This window comes from Colobus angolensis, unplaced genomic scaffold (assembly GCF_000951035.1).
Source record: "Colobus angolensis palliatus isolate OR3802 unplaced genomic scaffold, Cang.pa_1.0 Scaffold8, whole genome shotgun sequence".
Lineage (NCBI taxonomy): Eukaryota > Metazoa > Chordata > Mammalia > Primates > Cercopithecidae > Colobus > Colobus angolensis.
The window spans coordinates 4,937,137-4,943,426 of NW_012121820.1; positions in this window are offsets into that span (position 1 = coordinate 4,937,137).

Consider the following 6,290-nt stretch of genomic DNA (forward strand, 5'->3'; position numbering starts at 1 on the left):
AGCTACTCGGGAGGCTGAGGCAGGAGAATGGCGTAAACCCAGGAGGCGGAGCTTGCAGTGAGCTGAGATCAGGCCACTGCACTCCAGTCCGGGCGATAGAGCACTCCGCCTCAAAAAAAAAAAAAACCAAACAATTCAGAACAATCTGGCATCACGTTCTCTTCTGAGTATGTGAAATTCGGAATTCTGGGTGAATCTGAATTCCCAAGGCAGGACTGAGGATAGAAAAGATTTGATGGCAGAACCCTGGTACTGTGGTTATCACATGGTTAAAGACATAGGCTTGGTTAACCCACTGCACCTGCGTATGTATGAAGCTCACCTGAGAAGGTGATACTGACAAACTCCTCCTATGGGTCTGAGGGCTCTTCACCAGGAGTGGAGCCCGGAGCCTGCTCCCAGGTGGGGTCAGGTTTGCACCAGAAAGCCCTCTATGCAAACAAAACAAAACAAAACAAAAACAGAAAAAACAAAACAAAAAAAATTGAACATAAATTAGTTGCCAACATTTGCATTTTAATTCTAACAATCTGTATTTTCGACTTTGTTGGAAAGTCAGACTATCTGGCCAGGCCGGGCTGGGATCTGGTGGGTTTTGGTTTCTGGTTAGGGAGGGTATTTGGGGTTTGCCCTTCCAGCATCTGTCCCAGTGTGGAGTGGGGGTGGCCCAGGCTCAGTGTGGAGAACTGCAGTGGTGGAGGTCCTTGGCTATCTCCAGATGGCCGGAGGGACCCTGCCACCTCCCGCTTGGGGTGGGCTGGGGTTCTCTGCTGCCCCTCGTCCCAGCCCACAGCCTCTTGAACTCCACTGAGAACACCCCCATGTGAGGCTGGGAAGGGAAACTCGCCTTCGTAAGTGAAAGCAGGTGAAATCGGGCTATGAATGTGTCAGAAACTAAAAGGCCCTGTCACACTCGTGGCCAGGAAGACCGTCACCACGGGGTGGCTTGCAAATGACAGAGACATGTGGGACAGCGTCTGCCAAGAGATAAGCCAGGTGAGGGCAGGTCGTTGTGAAGGAGGGAGGAGGGGTCCTCCCCACAGCAGCAGCGCCATCCCGCAGAGAAATGGCCCTTGGGGAGGGACGCGTTCTGAGGAAGCCCCATGTTGTGTGGAGTGGGTGGCTCAAGGCCTGAATGTCGGGCACACGGAGCCGTCAGTGTCCCCATGGGAGCAGGGGTGCTCTCAGTCAGGTGATTGGGGTCTTTCGATGCTCAGCCCCTGTGTGTGCGAGGGGGTGGCCCTCTGCTGTGTCCCTTCTGAAGGCAGCCATAAGGGAGGGAGGCCAAAGAGCTCAGTGTCAGATGAGACTGGGTGCAGGTCCCGTTTCCTGCCAGCCCAGTGACTCTGAGCCTCAGTTTCCTCATCTGTATAGTGGGGCTAATCCCAGCCATCTATACTGCCTGGCTGCCATGTGCCAGGCCCTTCTTACACATCTCTGATTGCTTAGGGGCAGGGACTTTATTATCCTCCTTTAGAGTTGAGAAAGAAGAGGCACAGAAAGGTTAAACCACTTACCTGGGGTCACACAGCTGCTGTTGCAGAGTAAAGTCTCCAGACTCGAATGGAGGACTAAGCCCTGCCCTGGGAGCCAACAGGTGCTCCAGGAATGTCTGGTGCCATTTATCACCCTCATCACCTACTCTGAGCACTCGTCCCATCATGCAAAGCCTGTGAGCGTGAAGTGAGGGGACATGTGCAGGATCGAGTGTACTGGTGGGTGACGTAAGTAAAGTAATAGTAACCACAGGATGATATTAACAACCCATATTAGTGCTACCAACAGTCGCATCTGCCTGCTTCTCTGGGCCCAGGATTGTCTGCACACTCCCAGGAGCTGGTCCTGAGTGGGTCAGAAGAAAGGTCTGAGGTTATGGGAAGGAGCAGCTTGCCCAGCTCATGGCCTGTTCTGTGCATTGGGAGTCCCCGTCCCCACAGCTGTCCCCCAGGGCCTGCTCCCGGGTGGGCTCGGAAGACCCCAGAGCTGCGTGGCTTTAGGCCAGGGTTCTGCTGTGTGCTGTGTGCCTGTGGGAGTGACAACACCCCTGCCCCACAACCCTCTCACCCTGCCAGCTGCTGGACACACAGCAGCTACAGGGCACAAACTCTGAGACCAGGACCTCTGCGGGTCCCATGGCACAGAACCCCCTCCTCAGCGCCCGACTGAGAAGGAGGAGACGCGCCTCATGGTGAATCCTGCTCTGAGGTCTCTGCAGGATAAATGGCCTGTGGGTCGAACACCTCACAGTGGGATGTGTCTTAGCATGGAGTTTATCAAATTGCAGGCTGTGATGCATTAGTGGGTCTTGAAATCAATTTAGAGGGTCCAGCCCGGCATTGAAAATCTGCAATAGACCAGAATAGACTAGGTCAGGAGACATCAGAGCGTGTTGTGTGCAGCGAGGGTGAGTGTCGTTTGGGGAAACGTGTTGTGTTTCTATATAAATGGATGTGTGTGTGTGTGCTGGGTGGCAGTTTGCAATGGGTTTCTTATGGGGAGCTGCATTAAAATGTTAGAGAATCTCTGTCTTACGGCCTGACGGTAACACAAAGGGGAATCACCTAGTGGTGACCATTTTCCTCAGAACCTTACATGTCCCTGATTTGAGACCCGTTTATAAGACTGAGAAACAGGTCTAAGCTGGTGCCAAGAGTTTTGGTTACATCAGGGATAAGGCTGTGGCTCTCTCATCCCACAGTCCACGATGAGGGGTGGAGGGGAATTGAACTGCAGGACGAAGTGATGAACGTGTGAGAAATGAGACCGGGAAAGGCAGAGGCTTGGAAGGCAAACTGAGAAGGGGAGAGGAAGGGACGTGGGGAGGGGCGGGTGACTGTGAGAGAGAGAAAGGGGGTGGGGGATTATTTCTGAAGCTCCAGGAGCTGCCTTCCTGCATTGCTGAGTCAGCGCCGCCTGGACTCAGAAACATTCATTGTCCATTCAGTGACCCCTTGGAGCTTAAGAGCTCTGTTAGGATCTGAAATGTGTCCAGCAGATCTTCAGAGCCATCGAATTTTCATCCCATGTGGTACCTGGACACATGTGCATGCAAACCAGCACGCTTACACATACACACACAGATACACATGCCCACACACACTCACGCTTCCATGTGCTCACACAGATACACTCATGCGTACACATTCATGCACATGTATGCATACAATGCCCATGCATATATGCACACTGATACATACACACTGACACAGACACACTCATATGCACACACTAACACACACAGACACACTTATATGTGCACTCACATGCTCACTCCCACACCCACACACGCCCACACACTCACAGACACGGTGAGTCAGGTGTATTTAATATGCAGTTCGTGCCTGTGCCTCCCCCCAGATCCCCATGTGACCTGCTCATCAGAGGAGACCCAGAGTCCTGGGGGGAGCCCTGGTGTCCCTCCACCTGATCTCCATGACAACTCAGCCGGACGCCGGTTTGTGAGTGTGAAAGCTTCAGGGCCCACACGACCTCCCACGTTAATTCATGCACATCAGCTGTTCACTATTCAACGCTCCCATATTATGTGAGGCAGCGAGGCACAAAACTGGCATCTGTTGTGGGGTGTGTATGTGTGTGTGTGGTGAGCTTGGCACATAGGATGAGGTTTGGGGCAAAAGAGCATGAAAGATGCAGCCAATAGTAATTGGATTACAGCTGTTGATTGCTTTCAAAGGACTTAACATAGAATATGAACCGCAAAGACATATGACATCTGGTGAATTAGAGCATCTCACAGACAGAGTGGAGGTAAAAGGAGAAACAACACACTTGTAAATTTGATGAAATTTTCCACATGGTCCTGAAATTGCTGGTGGAATGGGGGATTGCAGTCCAAGTATGAGGCGTTCAAGAGAATCTGAATGTGTCCCCCAAAAAGTGCTCCCCAGAAACTAGCACCGATCAGGCCGTGGAAAGCCCAAGGCCTAACACGATAAGTTCTGGGCTCTGCCTTCCTTGAACATGGCGGGTGGAGGGGCTGGCGAGAGAGGCAGAGGCTGAGAATGGCTGGAGACAAATGGTCAGATTCGGTTCTTTAATCTGTAGCAGGGACTCAAACCCAGGTTGTCTGGCTGCTGGAAGGTTGAGCAATGCTGGCCCGTATTTCGACACATGGCTTCACTGGCTGAAGCAGGGCTGTCCTGTGGCCGAGACCCCCTCTTCCAGCCCTGCACGGGTCCCCTGACCCCCAGGCTTGCAGGCATTCACACACCCCCATGCAAAGCCCTCAACCCTCCTTGGGCAAGGACAGACATAGCTTCAGGACATCGTCCTCCTGCCCTACGTGGGCAGAGTTGAGCCCCCGGAGCTGAGAGGGAGGCTCCCCAATACCCATCTCCCGACAATGGCCATTGCTCCTCAAAGGGTCACTTCCAAAGAACACCAGGTGGCAGGCACCAGGTTTTGGCATCTGATACGCTCCCATCCGCTCCCTGGGTCCAAAGCAATCATCCTTTGTAATCTCTGACGGGGAACAACTGGCCGCTGTCCTTTAATTAGCAGGGGACGCACTAAGCTATGGTCTCCTGCAGGCTCCGTAAACATCCGTGAAATCAGCCTGGTGACTCCAAGCTCCATGCAGACAGTGGGGGCCCACAGGGGCCAAGGGGGAGCCTCCGCCCCCATCTGGCTCTGAGAACAGCCTCCAGGAGAAAATGCCAAGTCACTGGGACTTGTGACAGCTGCTCAACCCGGAAAGTTCTTTCTTGCAAATTAAGATCCAGGCTGTGATCTGGGCTGGGTCTGCACATTCTGGGTGCCCGTTATCTGCTGGTTGGAGCTGACTTGGTACCTCTAAGGGCTGCTTGTGCATGGGTGGGGGCTGCTTTTGAACACATGGCGGCCCCATCAGCTGCGCCTTCTCCACTTCTTCTGACCTTACTAAATGATGGCTATTGCAGGGAGGATGCAGCGCCAAGCTGTCCCAGGAGAAATTCAAGCCTCATGTCCCTCTGAGACATTGGGATGGGGCCACGTGCAGAGTTTCAGTGCCCAGATCCTGTGTGCATCGTCTGAGGCTGTGCATGAGGTGCCAGGGCCTGGCCCTGGGCTGTGTGGGATGGGATTGAAGCATGTGTGATGAGAGGGCCCAGGTCACACCCACCAGGGGCCAGGATGCACAGATGTAGATGCCAGTGCCTGCCCAAGTCACCCAAAATGGAGAAAGGGAGGCGCTGGGAAGCCCTCCGACCAGAGGCTGATGATGTGGAGTCGTTGAGGGGACTGCCTACTGCTCAGGGCAGAAGGGGACATCCTGATGCAGCACCCGTGACAGCCCCCCACCATTCCTGCCCCCTGAACCCACTGTCCCCAGAGACCTGCGGAGGGAACCCCGGCTGATGAGAAGGCGTCTCTGTCACTTGCTTTGTCTGTTCTTGATCACCTCAAACACATGCTCACAGCCCTCGGGTGACAAGCCTCTGTTTCTGCCCCCTTCTGATGACCCTGCTCCACGGTGTGGCCACTGCTCCTGGCTTGCAGTGTCTGTGCGACTATGACAACCCGGGTTCCTCTCAGGGCAGGTGTTCCTCCTACAGAAAGCTCATCCTGTCTCCTGGGCCCTGGCCCTGCTCCTGGACAGAGGAGAGAAGGACTGGGGTGGTGGCTGATGGATTCTTATGTCACCTCTTTCCCGTATTCCCCTGGGCTTTTCCTTCAGAGCCTCCACCCTGCACCCTGATGACTCTGCGTCTCATGTAGGAAGCCCCCGGTGACAACTCATGCCCTGTACACAGGTCCCTGTGCTCCGGGCCCTTCCCCAGCTCTGCTGCCTCTGGGGCAAACCCTACTTTCACTCCTCCCTCCCTCCTTACCTCTGGCAGGGAGTGCAGGGGGCTTGCTGGAGGGAAGGCACATGTGAGACCCACACGATGCACCAACCCCTACTGTGCAGACCCCCCCACCCCATCTATTTCCTTCCGTCTTTTCTGCAGTCAACACAGCCCTGGCTCTGCATTTGGCCCTCTCTTTACGGGGCTGTGTCTGGGCAGATGGGGCTGGAGAACAACTCACTGGGCCGAGCTGGGGTGTGTTGTGGATGTCACAGCCAGGTCTGTGCAACAGGAGGCTCCAGGATCCCTTTGGGGTAGGGTGCGGGGCAGGAGAGTGCAGGTTAAATGGGATGGGCAGGGGCAGGCAGATAGCAGGGTGATTAATTTTTCTCATAGCGTTGCCAGGCTACGTTTTAATTCGTCATCTATGGCCCAGGCACAAAGAAAGCTGATGTTCTGCTGCCAACCTGGCTTGTCTTTTAATCACACTCTTTGCTTGTC